The 21,929-nt window shown below is 38.7% G+C and overlaps 1 pseudogene; it reads right to left on the bottom strand.

Annotated features, from left to right (window-relative positions):
• Positions 1–5,843: 5,843 nt before the first annotated feature.
• Positions 5,844–6,905, bottom strand: LOC147567873 (pentatricopeptide repeat-containing protein At5g15300-like; annotated as a pseudogene).
• Positions 6,906–21,929: the final 15,024 nt, after the last annotated feature.

Genomic DNA, 21,929 nt, shown 5'->3' with positions numbered 1-21,929 from the left:
GGATATAAGAGTTCAACTATCGATGCAAATAAGGTGATGATCAACAAGTGAGAGACTTAAGTATGTCAAACATATGAATCAAACCAATAAACACAAAGACATGCTAAGAGTCTCCTCACTAATAGTTTTATACTCAAATGCAAGTGTCCCATCATGATGAGTATCATCCAAGGCTAAAGTAACAAAAACTTGTTTTCTATCATAACACATTTCGCCTCGACTTTAGCCTCATGGTCATACGCTCTTAAACATGAAATCACTCAAAATCAAATCGTAATGGTTCACTCTCGTGTGTGAGCATGGAATAAATTAAACTCAACACATACAAAATTAAATGAGGATAACAAGTTATAAAATGAAATGATCTCTTTGGAATGGAAATAGCCACTAACGGAATGAGGAAGCTCACTCACTCTTCTCACCCACTCTTCTCACCCACTCTACCCTCTAATAGTGCCTCTTAAAGGTAAACGGATACAAGTGATGGAATGGAAGATGATGAAATCCTGATAATGTCGACGCCTTCAATGATAAAAGAACACTCAAACAACCTTTAAACTTGACTTCTTGCATTGAAAACTTTATTTTCATAACACTTACACAAACACAAAATAACACATATAAACAAACTTCTTTCTTTTTTTTTCTTTTTCTTCTCTTTTCTTTTTTTTTTCTTTCTTTTTGACTTTTTCTTTTTTTTTGAACACACAACCAAACACCAAAAACAAATATACAAACTAGTATTCTCAACAAATCACTTTTACGTTCACACTTTGCTTTCACATTCTTTCTTCTTTACGTTTCATGCCTTCATTCTCGTAAGTAGTATGATGAATGGATGGTGGAGTATGCGTTTCACTAAAGTTGACATCATTATCGGGTTTCATGGACTACAAGTGTATGGTTTATTCGTTATCCTGATGTCACTCCTAGTGGCTAAGGAGTTGAGCTCATGAGATCGTCTAAGCTCTTTTGAAAGTTGCGAAGTTGAGTAGCTCTTCATTCTACTCGGAGTTAGCACGGAAGAGTACACTCAAAGGAAATAAAAAGACTCAGATATCTCACATAGGTTTAAGTCTCCACTAACGACTATTTTAGGTCACTCAGAAATGCTCCTTCTTCCTTAAGATGATACTCACATGATAAAACACCAACACCAAAGGACTCAACATTCATGAAAAGACTAAGAGAATGCATAAGATTTATCGAGAAAGACACACATGCATCAACATACTTAAGAATACCACTAGAGTCATACCAAATCTACCCAAAAAAATTTCAAATTTGGTCGAATTTTTTGAACTCTCTAATCTTTTGAAATCCAAGGTCATGATGTCATGCGACCAAAAGGTCATATCCCCATCTCCAAACTTAAAACTAACATTGTCCTCAATGTTATAAGCATATACTCATCAAAAGATAAGAGGTACAATAAGTTAAAGAGAAGAGTGGAAGGATATTACCATAGCCGAAGAAGAAAAAAAGTGATACTACCAAGACTTATGTATTCGAGTTCCAAGTTGATGATAAGCCAATAGCCATCCCCAAACTTGGAACGAACCACGTCCCAAAAGTATACAAATTGAGAAACGCTCCTAACACATCAATAAATAGAATAAGAATGAAGCATAAGCATGACCGTATAAAAATGACCACTCACGCAGGATCACTCGATCACATAAAGTTATGCAATTAGCCTTTGAGTCTCTCGTATGCACGAGAGCACGAGTTTTGTCTCGTGGAGGGTTTCTAGAGATGATACCCACAAACATCAAGACCTCCATCTCAGTATACTAAACGATCATATAACAAAAGACGAAATATTTGGGGGTCTACCCATACGAAAGTTTTAACTGGTATGAACCGTCTCACAATAATGTAATGGTATGGGTTTACACGTGAGATGGCAAAAAATAAGAGGTAATCCCAAACTTGGATGACGAAAAGGCAACAGAGTTTGATATAATAACAGGAAAGACATGGATTTCACTAAAAAGATCTACAAATGTATGAGATATTAGTTAAGATGTCGAACTAAAACCTAAGGGTTTGCCAATGGACCTTGGGACTAAGTCAGAGTTTTCCTTAAGTGAGGGTTTAGAAAATCCTTCAAACATTATTCCTGTCTCAATATCATCACTGTCCTTAGAGAAGTCTATTGTTTCTCTTAAGAGTGTATTCACATCTAGTCCATCTTTACTAGCTACAAAGGTCTCAGGTAAAAAACTAGTCAAGTTGTTACGGTCCTCCTAAGCACTGGTAGGTAACAATTGTTGAGGGAATGTGGAATGAGGTTTATTAACTGGTTCAGATTCTGATTTTGGCTTTAAAAATTCATCAAGTCCTTCACCATTCTCAGAAATTGCACAATCCTCAAGTATGTCTACCTTCATAGGAGTATCTAAGCTAATCACTTCATCACTTTCGAGAATGGAGTTGGACTTAACATTAACACAAGGTGTATTGCCCTTACCTGTATCCATGGGATATGCTGGAGTTTGGGATTGTGAAACCCCTTTCTCGGTGTCTTTCAATTTTGACTTTATCTCCTGAAGTGTGTGCATAGTGTTTTGTTTAATCTGAGTTTGTGACCCATAATATGATTTCTGAACATTTTCAAGAGTTCTCTCATGATGAAACTCATAAGTGAAACTAATTGAGGGCTTTTGAAGATTATCACAATCATTTGTAAAGGCATGACCCCTCGAACCTTAGGATTTCTCATGAATGTCTACAACATTTGTGCATCCTAATGAGACCCCTCGACAATGAGAAATCACGGGACATTCACCTGCTAGGTGTTCTCGACTTGCACAAATGCTACAAACAATATCAATAACTAAATCATCATCATGCACATCTCTACATTCTTTCCGAGCCATGTATGCAATTTTGTCTTCTACTTCCCCATTCCCTTCAAAAAAACATATGCCTCCTTTCAGTAATGGTTTCCTTCGGCTATATCTCTGTCACTCTTAACGGGTGTGTCTCAATCTTGGGTCTTCTCTGCTAAGAGGTCGAGATACTCCCAAGCCTCATTAGGACTTTTACTCATAAACTCTCCGTTGCACATCACTTCCACGGATTGTTTCATTTTCGAGGTCAATCCATCGTAAAAGAACCCGATGACCCTCCATATTTCGTAGTTATGATGTGGACATGCGAGAAGGAGGTCTTTAAATCTGTCCCAACACCCAAAGAAGGTCTCATCTTTGTGTTGCTCAAAATTCATAATTTCTCTTCTTAAGGTGTTGGTTAGATGGATGGGGAAAAACTTTTTCAAAAACGCCATAGTCATCTCATCCCAACTTCTTATAGTCCCAGGCCTTAGATAATGAAACCATATCTTCGACTTTTCTTTCAATGATAATGGAAATAGTTTGAGCTTAGCGACTTCCTCAAAAGCTCCATTGACTTGGAGTATCGAGCAAATCTCATCGAACTCTCTTAAATGAAAGCATGGATTTTCATTCTCTATGCCTCGAAATATAGGAAGCAATGGTAATCTCAGGGTCTATGTCAAAATTGCACTCATTACTCGAAAAAAATGATGCATGAAGGTGATATGCTAGCCATATTAGGTTCAAGGTAGTCTCTAAGACTCCTAACCGGTCGGTGAACCTCATAACTATCATTCCGACAATCATTCCCGTAAAAATTCATTGAAGCACAATCAAAGCAAAATGCAAGCAATCACAATGTTAAATCTGACTACTTTAAATAATAAGGGATAAGATGCAAATTCACTCAAACCACTCAAGTAAGTAAAAGATAAGGAACGATACCAAAGGTGACCTTTATTACCACAATTTGATTGTCTTCCCTTTTCTTGTCTCTCCCTTAATATCCCCAAACTTGTTAGCTTTCGTCCTTTAGAGCTCCTGGGATGAGTACCTTAAAGAAAATAAAAAAAAATTAAGAAGAAACTACGAAAATAAACAAAGAAAACTTCTAAGTAAACAAATAACACCAAACTAATGAACAACACGACAAACGATATTCAAACTACTAGACCTATCCCCGGTAGCGCCACCAAAAACTTGATGCACCCGAAAAGGTTGCACACCCAAGCGGAGGTATCAAGTAGTAATCCAGCAAAGCCGGGATCGATCCAAGGATAGGAAGGTAGTTTGGATATCGAGGGGTCTTATCTACCGGTTTAGATATCAAATGTTAACTTAGACTAAAAAAGTAATGGAACAAAGATAAATGAGGGGGTTTTTATCGGATGAGCAACAAAATAAGAAAGCAAGTAAACTAAACTAAATTATCAAAGTAACAGGGCGAGAAAGATTGGAGAGAAGAGTCGGAGGAACAAGAGTCGGGAGGCAACAAATAAGTGAGAGAGGTGTCGAACCGGGAATCTGATATGATAAACCTACGACTATGTGTAGTCCGATCTAATGTTCCATAGTATAATCGATGTTCGACTCCTAAAGTAGATGTCTCTAAGTACTACGTAGATCCGTAGATCATACTTAGTCAAACAAACGTCATAATCGGTTAAACCCGAGTCATCGAGGGTGTTGTCTAGTCGCCTAACTATGTGAAGTGCATGACAAGACACATGAAAATATGGTCTAGACTACGATCGATATCGAATACTTCGTTTCGTCTATTAACTATGGTTTCGTCTATTAACTATGCGGAGTGCTTGACAAGACACATGGAAATACGATCGAAACGATAATCGTATTAAATGAACATTAATTCATAATCAAAACATCAAATCATATGAAACATAACCACAAATTCATCACATTTCATCCCATATAATTGACACACTAAGATTAGCTAAAATGTTGAATGAATAATAAAAGACAAGAAAATGATGAGAGAATCCCCCTTTTTCGATGCGGTTCGAGGCTAAGATCGTCAGAAAATATGAGTAGTTAAGGTGCATCCGATCTCCCCTAAGAAAATTTTTGGGTTCTTCATAGCGACCATCATCATCTTCTCAATTTAGAACTCAACCTCAATTAAAGCTTAACCCTAGCTTTCTCTTTCCAGGAATTTTAGCCTAAAACCAAAATCAAATACATAGGAAGCAAGCCAATGACAAAGGGAGCAAAAGCCCTAATGTTTCCGGCCAAGAAAGTGACCGAAAACCATAGAAAAATCCGGTCAAAGAAAGATGGATTCGGCGAAAACAAGATCCGGCTTAGATGAAGGTCCGACCAGCTCCAAGCTACTGTCCCACGCACGTCCGTGATTTCCCCGTGCCGTGAAGTCCCGAACTTGCTGTTCCGTGCTGGTTGTTCGCATCCCATGGTCGGAGCTGCAGTTCGAATGAGTTGCAGGGCGTGTCCCTGCTGTTCCCGTGAGCGCGCTTGAGCAGCTCGTGTGTGGCTGTTCCCGTTTTCCTATGCCTTGTTTCGAGCTGCTGCCGGCCAACCTTTGGCTGGCCTAGCTTGGCCGCCCTCCTTCTCTCTTTCTCTCTATCTCTTTCAACCCTTCAAAAACTCAAACCCTAGAAACCCTCATTTTCTTTCTCTTGCTTGGTGAAGAAGATGATGAATAGTAGATGATCCTTGACCCCTTTCTCTAACTTGTGTATACACCAATTCTAGACTTAGTGAAACTTGACTAAGTCTTAGACCATTTTGACTTGGACCAAAGAGGTGCCTCTAAAATCTCTACTCCTTTCATTCTTCTTCTTTTTCTTTGTGGGCTTTTGGTTTGTCTTTGGGCTTGACTTTAATTTCCAATTAGGGTCCGTTTGTTACGCGGGAATGTGTGAGTAAGAAAATCCAACTTTCTCTAATGGGTAAGAAATTAGCTTTTCTGGGTAAGAAATGATAAATTTAACTGTTTGATAGAGTTGTGGGAAATGTGGAGTGCCTTTAGAATATAACATGTAAATTAGACTTGTAAACTCTTTTCATTCGATTGAAATACCGCCAACCTTCTAATACCATACCAACATGAGTACATGCCGATACCCCATTATCATAGAATTTCAGGAGACAATGTTTCTCTCTGGCATACTCTCAAAAACTTCTTTACCATGCTCCATTTCGCCACATTTTGCATAAATTGTCAATAGAAAGGTTGATAATAACACATCAAGTTTAATCTTCTCATTCTCCTTCATGTAAGAATGAACCCGTATACCTCTATCGAGATTACCTAAATTTCCACATGCTTTTAAAACGCTCACCAGAGTTGCCTCATTTGGTTTCACCTCATCATCTTCTATTATCTTATCGAACAATTTTAGACACTCGTCGTAATTCTTAGTTCTTACAAAAAGTGCTAAGATGGTATTCTAAGATGCCACATTTCGATTAGGCATCCGATCGAAAAGATCAAAAACATTCCCAATCTTTGCATACCCATCAATTATAGAGTTCCAACTAACAGTATCTTTAACTGGCATTCTCTCAAAAATCTCTTCAGCTGAGTTCATATCTTCAACCCCTGAATAACCTGCAATCATCGAATGCCAACTAAAAATATCTCTTTCAGGCATATCGTCAAACAGCTTACGAGCAACACCAATCTACCCATTCTTCACATACCCACCAATCATTGAATTCCAAGTAACCAAGTCTAATTCAGAACTTTCATCAAACAAGAAACGAGAATCCCCAATTTTACGAAAAGAAGAAACATATGAATCAACGAATTCCGAACAAACAAATCCAGTTCAAATCAAAATTTCACAATCCGGGCATGGGTTTTCTCTGATTCTTGAATTGATCCCAATTCTGAACAAATCATACACAATAGAGGGAAAGTGTAGTGATTGGGTAATACCCATTTCGAACCATTTGTCTGTAATAAAAATCAAGAGCTCTATTTGGGTTATAACAACTAACCAATGATCTAATGATGGTGTTACAGAGAAAAGCATCAGGTTCATCAATGTGAGTAAACAGAAAAAGATGATGACAAGATTTCATCTGACTTCAGTTGACGCCGATGACATAGGAACACAAGTTGTTGCCGATGCCGATGGAGAAGAAGAAAACAAGATTTCGTTGATTTCATTAAGCTTCATGAAGATTTCTGTTTCTTTCTACCCCATTTAACTGATTCACCATTAGTAATTGATGCACCCGAAAAGGTTACACACCCAAGCGGAGGTATCAAGTAGTAATCCGGCAAAGCCGGGATCGATCCAAGGATAGGAAGATAGTTTGGGTATCGAAGGTCTTGTCCCTCGGTTTAGATATTTCAAGCTAACTTAGACTAAGACGAAAAGGAAACAAAGATAAATGGGGGTTTGATCGAATAAGGTGATAAGAGGATAAAGCAAACAAGTAAAATAAACTAAACTAAACAATAAAAGTAAACAGGCGAGAGAGATTCGAGAGAAGAGTCGGAGGAACAAGAGTCGGGAGACGGTAAGACTCGATTCGGGCAACAAATAAGTGAGAGAGGTGTCGAAGTCCGGGAATCCATAATGATAAACCTACGACTATGTGTAGTCCGATTTAATGTGTCGAAGTACAATCGATGTTCGACTCCTAAAGTAGATGTCTCTAAGTACTATGTATATCCGGAGATCATACTTAGTCAAACAAACGCCTTAATCGGTTGATCCCGAGTCGTCGAAAGTGTCGTCTAGTCGCCTAACTATGTGAAGTGCATGACAAGACACATGAAATTATGACTTAGACTATGATCGATATCGAATACTTCGTTTCGTCTATTAACTATGCGAAGTGCTTGACAAGACACATGAAAATACGATCAAAACGATAATCGAAATAAATGAACATCAATTTATAATCAAAACATCAAATCATATTAAACATAGTCACGAATTCATCACATTTCATCTCATATAATCGACAAACTAAAGTTAGCTAAACATGGTGATTGAATAAGAAATGGAAAGGAAATGGTGAGAGAATCCCCCTTTTTTCGATGTGGTTCGAGGCTAAGATCGTCGAAAATATTAGTCTTTAAGGTGCAGCCGATCTCCCCTTAGAAAATTTCTGGGTTCCCCATAGCGACCACCATCATCTTCTCCATTTAGAACACAACCTCCATTAAAACTAAACCCTAGCTTTCTCTCTCTAGCAATCTTCAACCAAAATCAAATCAAACCACATGGGAAGCTAGATCAAGACATGGGGAGTAAAAGCCCTAAGGTTTCGGATCATATAGGTTGCCGGAAAACTCATATAAATCCGGCCAAAGAAGCATGAAATTCCGGCCAAGAACCAAGAAGATCCGGCCAAAGGTTGCTGTCCGGCCTTCCCTAGCTTGTCCCGAGCCCCGTGCGCGCGTCCCATGCACGTCCGAGCTGCAGCCGCATCCCGTGAAGGCGTCCCAAGGTCGGAGAAGCTTGCAGCCCGAGCTAGAAAGCTTGCAGCCCGAGCTAGAAAGCTTGCAGCCCGAGCTAGAAAGCTTGCAGCCCGAGCTGCTGTTCCGGTCCGCTGCTGCTGGCCGCGTCCTTGCTCGTTCCGGAGCTTCTGTGCGCGTCCCGTGAAGGCTACTGTCCCGTGCATCTCTCCCCAGCAGCAGCTCGTGTGCAGCCCGAGCTGCTGCTCGGCCGGCCTAGTGAGCTGGCCGGCCTATGCTTTGGCCGGATCCTCCTTCTTCTTGCTCTCTTGTTCTCTCTCTATCAAACCTTCAAGCTCTCTAACTCCAAGAACAAAAACCCTAGCCTCTTGCCTCTTTCTCTCTCTCCTTTCTTTCCCAAGCTTGAAGATGATGATGAATAGTAACCCCCTGACCCCTTACTCTAACTTGAGTCAAAACCCTAGACTTAGTCAAACTTGACTAAGTCTTTAGACCACAAATGGGTGCCTATAAAATCTCTACCCAATTCTTCTTCTCTTAATATTTCTTGGGCTTAGACCTGGTTTTGGGCTTTGATTTAGAAACCAAGAGAGTGCCTCCATCCTTGTCTCTACATCTTCAAATTCTTACAAAGGACTAGAATACCCTCGGACTTCTTTCTTCCACATCTTCCCCGTCCGAACTCCGAATTGAATACCGTTTTCACCGTCGGACTCGTCATTGACTATACTTGTCATTTGATTTGCTTGAAGTCATTTTCACTCGTTTTCGGCACATGAAATGATAGTGACAATTCGTTCCCTTTATTCCGATTTTCATGTCTAACTCCAAAATAGGTACCTAACATGAAAAACACATAAAATATTATTGATAACACTCGAAAAGGAATAATTAGTCTAAGTTAGGCTTTCCAAATGTGACATTTTAGTGTCACATCAGTAATTGTGTTCCAATTTGGGTTTAGGTTTCATCAATTTGAGTTTAGATTTTATCAATTTGGGTTTAGATTTATGTTTACAGTCATGGAAGTTCGAGAGAGAGAATCACAAGAGACGGAGATAGAACGTGTTTTCTGATGCGTGAGAAATCGGTTTGCCCATGTATTTGGTGAGAAAATTTTCCAACCCTTTTGCCAACCTTTTTTTCTCACGAGAAATCGATTTTCTTACTCATTAGCTTTACCAAACAGATAAAATTTGATTTTCTCGAGAAAACGAATTTCTCAGCCATGTTTTCTCACGTATCAAACGGACCCTTAGAAACAAAGGAGAGTGCCTTCAAGAAAATACCTTGGCTTCTTTCTTTCATATCTCCCTCGTCCGAACTCTAAATTGACTTCCGTTTTCACCGTCGGACTCGTCATTGTCTCCACTTGTAATTTGATTTGCTTGAAATCTTTTTCTCTCATTTTGGACACATGAAATGATAGTGACAATTCGTTCCCTTTATTTCGATTTACATGTTTATCTCCAAATAAGATACATAACAAGAAAAGTACATAAAATAATATTTATAATACTCGAAAGGAACTAACTCATCGAACTTAAGTGATCTAAATGTGGCATCCTGACCGGATTTTAGGAGTTTCTAAAAACCTTTGGCCTTCCCTTTTTTTTTGCTTTTGCTTCTCAGGTTGAAATTCCATCTTTTAGAAACTTCCAAAAGACTCAAATATGATTTTCAAAACTTCTAAAGTCATGAAATCTCAGCTTTTGATCTTTTTAGAAAACTTCTAAAACCGAATTTGTGATTTCAACAACTTCTATTTTCATGGAAATCACAACTTTTGAAACTTGTGGAACACTTCTAAAATTCTAAACTTTTGATTATCATCTAATTAACCAAATCAATGAAAATCAAAACTTTTGAGAACACTTTTCAATCAAAATTGAATCTTTTGAAACACTTTCAATCATCAATCTTTGATTATCACTTTGAAAACTATTGAATCCCATTCAAAACAATTAAATTGAATGTCTAAAATACTTTTAGACTAAACTATCAAGCTAATCAATCATGGATTAGTCAGAAACTTAGCAAAAATTAGTTATTTATAAGAGACTCTGACGCCACTGTTGGGTTTTACCATCTCCTAATGTTGTCAGCGGAATCTTAGACATCTCATGTCTAACATTAGTATCCCAGGATCACATGCTAATGATTAACTAAGAGTTAGTAATTTACCTTAATCTTTAGTTTTCCCTCGAACCTTTCCTATCGCTTTAGAAGCCCAAGAGGTCCAATTATAGCTCCTCTACTTGGGAGACCGAATGGTCTACTTAATATTCCCACCTTGAAAGCTAGCTAGAACTTCAATGGTAGTTTGATAATAAGAAGAACTACTTCTTCTTAATTTGACTAGTTTATAGGTTTTGGGAATTAGCTCACTTTCTCCTCTCTACTTGATGTTGTAGAGTAAGAAGTATCTAAGAGAAATTACACACCTTATTCACTTCCTTAAGAGTCATTATATATAACCCTAATAAGAGTCCACCTCTAATTTGGTTTCCTAAAAGGCTCTTTTGAATAAGATTAAGGAAATAGTCGAAAATAACAACTAGTTGATATTTTCTCAATTCCTTGAGGAGATGACGTCCAAACCCAGCCAAAATTGGAATATTTTGTCTTCCCTATTAGGGGAACCGACCCTCCAATTTTCAGCCCAATCCGAGCCCAAAATGTCTTTTTTGTCTTAGGCCCAAAGCCCCTTTTTCGGGCCTTTTACTATCTTTGCCTAAACTTGTTTTAGGTCTATGAGGCATATTTATGGGGCTTTCCCATGATTATATATCTCACTCCCAGTAGTCATATCATCCGATTAAATAGCCATTCTTATGTGTTACCTGTTGTAGGATCCGGTCGAAGTTAGCCGCGAATTACTTCGTAATTCGACGATCGTAGTTGGTTTCTAGCTAAACACTACGACCCCTAAATCAACAGGACTTGATGATCTTCTTCATCAATTGTCCTATCCGAAAAATTGCTCGTATTGCAATCTTGGTTGAAGGACATCTCCTTCACCCCTTCAGTGGAATAACCGGGTGGTAATTGCATGAATACTTCCTCCTCTAGTCGCCTCGAAGAAAGGCATTATTGACGTCAAGTTGATGTGAGGACCAATTTTGAATAGCCGCAACAGAGAGAAGCACGCAAACAGTTACTAACTTAACAACGGGGGCAAATGAGTCATAATAGTCTAGGCTTTAAATTTTTGTACAACCTTTTGCAACCAGACGGGCTTTATAGAGTTCAATGGACCCATCAGGGCGGAATTCGATCTTATAAACCCATTTGCATCCAATGGGTCGTTTGTCCTTAGGAAGCTTAACAAGAGACCATGTATGATTAGATTCCAAAGCTTTAATTTCTTTTGTCATGTCCTCCCGCCAATGCGGGAATTTCATAGCTTGAGAAATGAGGAAGGCTCATTTTCGGATAACACCGAGGCTAAGAAAATCTTATGGTTTGCGGATAGAGAGGTGAACGATAGAGAATGAGATAATGGATAAAGGATACCTGGATTAGGATTGGAGAATGGAAAACAGGAGTTGAGCAAACATAGTCATCTAAATGGGTCGGGGGACGTCGAAGACGTCGAGGACGAAGGGTCGTGGTATCAACAGGCTGTTCAGGAACAGTGGATGCTAAACAAGAGGTGCCTGGAGAAGAAGTTGGAGTACCGGAACAATGTGGATGGTGTCTGTAGAGTCAGAGAGAAGCGGGGATAGATCAGACCCTGTGATAGCGATAAGCGACGTGTCTACAGAAGTTGTTAGGAAAAATAACCTAATTAACTTGTTCAGGAATATGAAGATAAACGATGTGAATGTAAAAGCAGAGACACCAAGATTATTTAACGTGGCAAAAAACCCTCCAAGATGGAAGTTAAAATAACCACGGGACCTAGTCCAAAAATCTTCCACTATAATTAAATAATGGGTTACACAATTCTTCACCAAACCTATGGTGGATAAACCAATTCTTCAAGATGTGTGGAAACACTCTTGGATAACAACTCTTCACCAAAACTATGGTGGATAAATTGAATAAAGAAACAAAGAAATAGAAATCTTTTACTCCTTAGGATTTGAACAAATCCTAGATTACTAAAGGCTGAAGAAGATAACCACAAACTAAATTGCTTCACAAGATTAATAATCTTCTTTTCTTCAAACCAATATTCTTCTCTTTCAATCTCTCTTGAAAGAACCACTTCAGAAATCTCTCCTTCTCTGACTTCTCTTTGTTCTGAAAGTTGTAAATAATCTCTTCCCTTTCATTCCCTTTTATAATGATAAATAGGGAGATTTGCCAATAGAAATAGGAATTCCTCTTTAGGCCTAAAAGAAATAGAAGTTTCTATTTTTTCCCCAAACAGGGAACAAGGGAAATCCTATTCCAACTAGGAGTCCTTTTATTATAAGGAGGGACCCCAACAAACTCCGCCTCCCGACTTATGAAGAGGGACCTACCATCCCCAAACCTGCAACACCGCTACATAGCTCATGTTTGCCTTTGGGTAATGGTTTTGTCATCATATCTGAACCATTGTCGTCAGTATGGATTTTCTCGATCTTCAACACCTTGTCTTCAAGAACATCTTGAATCCACTGGTATTTCACATTTATATGCTTGGACTTTGAATGGAAACTAAAATTCTTACTGAGGTGGATGGCACTTTGACTGTCGCAATGAATTACATAATTATCCTGTTTCATACCAAGTTCTTCTAACATCCTCTTCATCTAGAACATCTCCTTGCGACATTCTATAATGGCAATATATTCTGCCTCTGTAGTAGATAAAGCTACACACTTTTGTAATTTAGATTTCCATGACACTGCTCCCCCTGAAAATGTAAATAGGTAGCCTGATGTGGACCTTTTGGAGTCTACATCTCCTGCCATGTCTGCATCTGTGTAACCGACTAATACTGGCTTATCATTACCAAAACATAAACAAGATTTAGACGTACCTCTAAGATACTTCAGAATCCACTTCACTGCTAACCAATGCTCTTTGCCTGGATTAGCAAGAAATCTGCTTACTACTCCAACTGCAAATGCAATGTCTGGTCTTGTACACACCATTGCATACATCAAACTTCCTACAGCTAAACCATAAGGAATTTTCTCCATTTCTTCTTTCTCACTTATAGTTGATGGACACTGATCATGAGTCAACTTGAAGTGACTTGCTAAGGGACAACTCACTGGTTTTGTCTTGTCCATAATGAACCTTTCTAGAACCTTCTCAATGTATCTTTCTTGTGATAGCCAAATTTTTCCAGCTTTTTTATCACGAGAGATATGCATGCCAAGAATTTGTTTTGCTGGACCCAAGTCTTTCATATCGAAATACTTGTTTAGTTTCTTCTTTAACCTGCTAATTTTGTTAGCATCCTGACCAACAATTAACATATCATCAACATAAAGCAGAAGTATAATCAAATCTCTATCAGAAAATTTATGAACGAAAACACAATGATCTGAAGCCGTCCTTTGATACCCTTGATCCTTCATGAACGATTCGAATTTTTTGTACCACTGTCTTGGTGCTTTTTTTAGCCCATATAAACTTTTCTCTAACTTACAGACCAAGTGTTCCTTACCTTTAACTTCAAACCCTGTTGGTTGTTCCATGTACACATCTTCCTCCAAGTCACCATGAAGGAAAGCGGTCTTGACATCTAGTTGTTCAATTTCTAGGTTCATACTTGCAGCCAATCCCAATACTAACCGTATAGAGGACATCTTCACCATCGGTGAGAAAATCTCATCAAAATCAATACCCTTCTTCTACCCAAATCCTTTCACCACTAGGTGTGCCTTGTACCATGGTTGTAAATTTCTTTCTTCGGTCTTGATTTTGAACACCCACTTATTTTTAAGAATTTTCTTATTCTTAGGTTTTTCAACCAACTTAAAAGTGTTGTTCTTATGCAATGATTCAATCTCATCTTCCATAGCTTTCAACCACTACTTCTTGTGTACATCATCTAGGGCTTCTTCATAACACTATGGTTCTCCACCATCTGTAACCATCACATACTCGTGTGGAGGATACTTGGTAGATGGTGCTCTCTTCTAGTCGATCTTCTCAATTCAGCTGGTGGTTTATGTTGAACTTCCATTCCTTGCTCAACATCATTAGCCATAGGAACATCTTCATGATTTTGTTCTTTACCTGCATTATCATGCATAACCTTAGAAGAGATATGTGGATCTATATCAATGAGATCATGACTATGATTCTCATGCTTCTTAACTTTCCTGAAGTCCTCAATAGTTTGATCTTCAAGAAAGACCACATCTCTACTTCTAATAATCTTCTTGTCGACTGGATCCCATAACCTGTATCCAAATTTCTCATCTGCATACCCTAAAAAGATGCATTGCTTGGCTTTATCAGCAAGCTTTGTTCTTTGATCTTTAGGTATATGCACAAAAGCTCTGCAACCAAACACCCTTAGGTGTCCATAACTGACTTCTTTCCCAGCACACACTCTCTCAGCTACATCTCTATCTAATGGTGTTGAAGGTGATAAATTGATCAAATAACATGCAGTATGCATTGCCTCACCCCAGAAGCTTTTAGGCAGCTTAGCTTTTGAGAACATACATTTGATCCTCTCCAAAATAGTGCGATTCATGCGTTCTGCTACACCATTTTGTTGTGGAGTTTTGGGAACTGTCTGTTCATTTCGAATACCATGGGTTTTGCAATACTCTTCAAACGACCCGATGTATTCTCCTCCATTGTCAGTGCGAATGCACTTCAATGATTTTCCTGTCTCCCGTTCTACCATGTTGTGGAAATTCTTGAAAACTGTATGTACCTGATCTTTGGTCTTTATGGCATATGCCCAAACTTTCCTGGAAGCATCATCTATGAAAGTAACAAAATACAAAGCACCACCAAGTGTTTTGACCATTAAAGGTCCACAAACGTCAGAATAAACAAGCTCCAAAACACTGGATTTTCTTTTCGATGAATTCCTTTGAAAAGAAACTCTATGTTGCTTACCTACTAAACAGTGAGAGCAAGTGTTTAAATTTATACCTTTTATGTTCGGTAAGTCTTGTCGTTTAGCAAGGATTTGAAGTCCCTTTTCGCTCATGTGCCCGAGTCTTCAATGCCAAAGATCAGTGGAAGAATGTTTTTCAACTGCATTCAATTCTCCTTTACACAGTTTTACTTGAGTCTTGTGTAAAGTACAACACTTCTTCCCTCTTGCTATCACCATTGACCCTTTTGTGAGCTTCCATTTTCCATCACCAAAGTGACTGTGCTACCCTTCATCATCTAATACTCCGGTAGAGATTAGGTTATATCGAAGATCTGGTATATGCCTCACATTCTTAAGAATCAATGTACTCCCTGTGCTCGTCTCAATTTTACTTCTCCAATTCCTACAATTTTTTAGAGACCCAAGTTTCACATCCTGACTTAGCTAAGGTCACCAGTTCTGTAAGATCTTAAGAAATCCTTACATGGTGTGGCATGATACGAAGCACATGAGTCAACCAACCATGTTGTTTCTAGTTCTGACTCAGTCATACTTAAGAAAGTCTCTCCACAACCTGAGAGTAAGATAATGTCATCACCTGATGCAACTGCCGCAACATTATCTTGTTTTTCATCATCCTTTTTATTTTCCTTCTTTGGTTTCTTGCAATCACTCTTGTAATGACCCATTTTTCCACAACCGAAACATCTAACTTCTTTCTTTGGTTTTAGTCTCCCCCTTGACTTATCACGGTTATGAGGTTTTCTACTTTTACCTCTCCCCCGTCTTTCTGTAACAAGTGCTTCTGAATGAGACTCGTTTGAAAATGATTTCCTTCTTGTTTCTTCATTCAACAAACTACCTGTTACGTGGTTCATACGCATTATGCCATCAGGAGCAGAGTTGCTAAGAGACACCACCAATGTCTCTCAACTATCTGGTAAAGAATTTAGAAGAAGTAAGGCCTGCAACTCATCATCCAAGACTAACTTCTTTGTAGAAACCTGATTTACTAGACTTTTCATCTCATTTAAGTGTTGAGCAATTGAGGTTCCTTCTTTATATTGTAGTTTTCCTAGCTTTCTAAACAAGTAACCCGTTTTGGTAGCTGTCTTCTAATCATATAATTCTTCTAATTTCCTCCATAGACTAAAAGCGGAAGTCTCCGTCGATACATGATGAAAAACACTGGGTTCTACCCATTGTCGAATAAATCCAACAACCTTACAATCTAATACCTTCTACTCTTCTTCATCCATCTTCATCGGTTTTGTACCGTGATTTTCAATGGGTGCAGCTAGGTCTTTGCAGTATAACAAATCTTCCATTTTTGCTTTCCACATCAAGTAGTTTTCTCTATCTAAACTAATCATGCGATTACTATTTACTTCCATATTTCTGCACAATAAGTCTAACCTTAGCTCTGGTACCACTTGTTAGGAAAAATAACCTAATTAACTTGTTCAGGAATATGAAGATAAACGATGTGAAAGTAAAAGCAGAGACACCAAGATTATTTAACGTGGCAAAAAACCCCTCCAAGATGGAAGGTAAAATAACCACGGGACCTTGATGGGCCTAAGAGGTCTACACCCGCAAGTGCACGGTGGTCAAGTAGTAAAATCCCGGTAAGACCGGGGTCGATCCGCAGAGACTAGTCAAACCGATTCTAAAACTTAGAAGTAACTCGTTTTTCTTTCAAAATTGGGTTTTTGTGATAAAAATAAAATAAAATACTAAAACAAATAAAATAAAGATGAATTCAAATGGGGGGAGATGACCTAGGATTTTAGAATCTGTTTTAACAAGTATTAATGACGACCTAATCATGCATATCTTTTTTTATCACTCAAGTTTTGGTATTAATGTACCAAACCCCGAAAAATATTCGAATTAAAGCTGAATAATCCTCAAGTCAAAACTCAAAGTATCGAAATATCGAACTCGCAACTATTAACTATCAATCTATAAGCATACACCATCAAAGGACCTAACCTAAGTATGATGTATCAAACTAAAAGTATAGCTAATGAAGAAATATTCGTCCATTGAAACTAAGAATTCTTTTATAATAATCAAAACACTTCAAGATATTAGAACATGAAAGGAATATCATCAAAAATTATATGTTAGAACTTCATCATAAACTCTAGTCAGAGAGTTTTAGCTATTCATGAAACAAAATTAAACTAAACATGACATATAAGAGAGAAAATAGAAGAAGGATAAAGTTTTTCTCACTGATTTAACCAAACCCGCCCTAAGGGAGCAGTTTTCTCGTCTTCTCAAAAATATTTTCTTTCTGGGAAAATTATTTTCCAACCAGTTTTCTGGTCTTCCTCAATTGATTTCTCTCTCTCTTTCTGTTTTCTCTTTCTCTTCTCACTCTTTCTGTTTTTCTTCTTCTCTCACTAAATGTGTGAAAATCAGAAAATTGAAGAAGAAAAATGGATAATATGCTCTGAATTGTTTCTAACTTTTCTGTTAATCTCTCTCTATAATGTCTCTCTCTACAATCACTTCACTTCTTTGTCTCACAAAAAGAAATAAAATACAAAGAAAAGAACAGAGTAGATGATGGTGATGATTCTTTCTAACCAATAGTATCAATCTCTGTTTTTCCTTCTCTCTGAACTCTCTGTCTATTTCTCTCTCTACTGTAATCTCTCTCTCTCTCTCACAAAGAAGGAGAATACAAAAATAGAAAAAGAAAAATAATGATTGATACAATGGTTCTCTCTGTGATGATAATGGTCTTCTAGTTTTCTGTTCAAGCATAGATACTCTCTCTCTAATGTTTTTGTTCTAGTTGAGCTTAAGAGAAGTGATCCCCCAAAGATGAGATCTTTCTCTCTTGTTTTTGTTCTCTATATAGGAGAAGAAGAAACATCAACAATCTCCCACATGATTCTTTTCCTAACTCTCTTTGATTTCTTTCTTATCTTCATCTTTGTCTCATTCTTCCCAGCTCATGAAATATGACTTCAAATCTCCTTCTCTCTCGGTTCTTCTCTGTTCAGAAAAAAGTCAGATTTCCTTCTTGGTCGAATCTTTGATTGCTCTCGGTTTTAATTCGTCTCAATCCTCTCATTCTTTCTATCTTCAGCCCTTTCTACAACTTTTGTTTGAAAAACTTTCTCTGTTCAGTTAAGATATACTTAAAAAATGGAGAAGAAAAATCCCCTAATATAGATGACTATAGATACCCAACAATGCTTGACGTGCTGTCTAAAAAGGGGGTTGATACTATGTATTGCTGAGTGGTATAGGACGTTGCAATCTGTTCCCAGACGAAGACATGTGGGCGTAAAGATTACCAGCCGTTGGATCTTAGGGACGATAGTTCGAGGAGCAGATGGAGTAGGCGCACCAGGTAGGGGTTGAACCAAGATCGAGGTATTGTTTGTTGGGAAATTAAAAGTGCCATCGTCTTCTATCGACAGGAACCGGGTAGGGACCGATAGTTCGACAGGTAGAGACGACTGTGAAGCCATTGGAAAAGTTGATTCATGGAAAACAACATCACGAGAAACAATTATACGACAAGAGCATAAATCAAAGAGTTTGTAGCCTTTTTGGCCATGCAGATATCTCAAAAGCAAGAGGATCCAATTAGTGTTGGGAGAGTGTGTAAAAGCGAACCATACACATCCAAAACCACGAATGTGAGAGAAGGATGGTGGTTCACCAAATAAATTTTCATGGGGGGAGAGGCCATGAAGAATAGGTGTCGGGAGTTTATTATTTATGAGAACAATCGCCATTAAAACGCATTCACCCCAAAAAGAAAGTGGTAGATTGGCTTGAAGGCGGAGAGAATGAGCTACCTTTAACATGTGGCGATGTTTACGCTCAACTACTTCATTTTGTTGTGGAGTGTATGTGCAACTTGGTTGGTGTATAATTTCATGATCGAAAAACCAACTTTGAAAATCTTTTATTCATGAATTCGGTTCCGTTATCGGAACGGAAAGTTTGGAGTTGAGGAAAAACATGTTGCCATGACCCGAATGAATTGTTGTAATTTTCGTTTCAAATTGAGTAATAACATAATTAAAAAAATGACAAATCCAAGTTTTAGTGTTGGACTTATTATGCATGAGGAATATCCACGTGCAACGTGAAAAGTCATCGATTAATGTTAAGTAATAACGACATCAGGAAGTGGAGGGTACCGAAAAAGGCCCCCATACATCCGCATGAAGAAGTTGAAAAGGTTGAGAAGATAGAGAAGTGATAATAGGGAAAGGCAAACGTGTTTGCTTTGATTATGGACAAATAACACACAGAACTTTATTCTTATTATTAATAAAAGGAATAGAACGCATACAAGGAATACGAGAAGCAAAATAGTTATAACATGAAACACATGGGTGGCCTAGATGCCAATGCCATAAATCGAAAGAACTAATAATACTACTACTAGAAACAGAAAGGGAAAATATTCTAGGTTCCGTACGAAGAAAGTAGAGTCCATCGTGGCAATCACCAAGTCCAATTGTCATTGTCGTTACTAGGTCCTGAATGCAGGAAATGTCGTTCGACCAAAGATGCAATGCGAACAATTTGTCGGATAGGACAATTGAAGAAGAAGATACTTTTAGAAGTTACTAAAATAGTTGGGACAGCAGCTTGAATAGCAAAAGAAAAAAAAATTGGACGTTGCAAGAAGAAGCAACTTTTAGAAGTTTCGAAAAAACTAGTCGGGACGCGCCAGCCAGTTGTGTGTGAAGTCTTGGTCTTCCTGGCCGAGACCTTTCCGGACTTGAAGTCCGGAACACAAGAAACTTGGTTCCTTGTCGAGTCTGGGATGCGACCAGACAATACCGAGACCATCTCGGACTTGGTCCGAGATGGTAGCACGCGTCCAGAAGCTTCCAACAGACGCCTCTAGGACGCATCTGGGTAGCTTCTGGTGATCCCAGTGCATCTCAGACTCTGTCCGAGACGCCAAAAGCTTTCACCAGACGCATAAGGATGCGTCTGGATGTTGTAGGCATCTCGGTCTAGGACCGAGATGGCCTAGTAGCTTTGGCCAAAGGCCAGACGCATCCTAGGGACGACCTAGGGAGTCTCAGACTTGATCCGAGACATCCCAAAGGCTCGGCCTTAGGACAGACACGTCAAGGACGCGTCTGGGCCATAGGCTAACGTCCTGGCCTAGGGCCAGGACGCGTCCCATGCCTAGGCCAAGACCGAGATGCATCTGGTCTCGGCTTGACAGTGTTAGGCACGACCCAAAGCTCTCGGCCTTGAGCCGAACCGAGCACGGGTGGGACCTATGCGCCACCTAAGGCTTCTTTGGGCCAGGCCACGTTGTTGGGCCTTGACCTATGGTTGTCCCGGGCTATTCCAAATTTGACTTAGGTCTATGGGCCGAAGTTTTACGGGTCTTGACCCGAGTGGGAGTTTTTTCTGACAAAAGTCAAACTTTTCTCCCGGTCCCACCCAAACATTACCGAAATTGTTTTGGGCCACCCGAAGGCCCGAAACGAGTTTTTCTTATAATTGACTTTGGAAATCATTAAGAGTCAAGCCATATTTTTTTGAAATTGACCCGGGCTCTTCAATAGCCAAACGGAGTTTTTCCTAAACTTGATTTTAGAAATCATAAAAGATAAAACCGGAATGCACCATTAGTTGAATTTTTCGAATATAGACTTAAGGTCTGTAATGTGACATAGAGATGTCGACAAAAGTATCTCCCATGTTATCATGCATATATAATTGTTAGCCTTGAATATTATATGAATGCATGTGATGTGACTGAGGGAACTAGTATGGCAATAGAAAGTTATTTCTTTCATTCTTGTTTTAAGCACGGATGGGTGCAATTTGTAATAATTTTAATTTCAAGTTTATACAATCTGTGTATCGTTAGAGTCTTGTAACCAGAGTTTAGGGTCTATGAGTCCATTGAAGAAGCTCAAGGATGAGGTCCTGATTCGAGTGGGAGAAATCAATGGAGGTTCAAAGATGGCGATCTACGCAAACCAAAAGGCGAAACAAGAAGAAAACCAAAGGAGATTAGATCTTTTAGGTTAGGGTCCATACTAGGATCCATGTCTGCTTGATTTATTTACTCGCGCGCATTTACTTATTTATTTACGCTTTATGTCGTGGATGTTAGTTAGGCTAAATAGTTTACTATAACGCATACCAGACTAAACGTAAAAGTCCCTAAGAGTAATTTTGAGAAAAACGCATACCCAGACTAAGATACCCTTTGAGCCCTTGTTCGTGATGGTTGGTCTGCCTCAACAGGGTGCCATCTCTACCCTGGGATAATGTGGCTAGACCTATGACAGAGGTCTACGCGTCTAAATGGTTTTTCTCAACTAGATCAGCAAACGAGTTTTGGATACTCGAGGCAGAAGGATATATTAAGCATTCATCAATGTAATCTATCAACCAAGAGCCATAAGAGTATGATAAGTGAAGTAGTTCACTCACCTAGGACGACGGAGTTGAGGGCAGGGCCCTAGTCCGCTTAACTTCGAAGATCTAGGATCTTGGAATCGCGTTATTCAATTAGGGACGATTTTATTGAATAATGTGGGAAAACTGAAGTTTTCCGAAAAACGATAACGAGTTTAAAACTTTGCAATTCTTTCATGTAGTTTTAAGATGACAAAAGAGAACTTCAACTCTCGCTCACTTCTCG

This window comes from Eschscholzia californica, unplaced genomic scaffold, assembly GCF_041429995.1.
Source record: "Eschscholzia californica isolate CP2 unplaced genomic scaffold, dmEscCali1.0.p SCAF_1, whole genome shotgun sequence".
NCBI lineage: Eukaryota > Viridiplantae > Streptophyta > Magnoliopsida > Ranunculales > Papaveraceae > Eschscholzia > Eschscholzia californica.
Note: the sequence above shows the minus strand (reverse complement) of the source record. Positions and strands in the feature narration are given on the sequence as shown.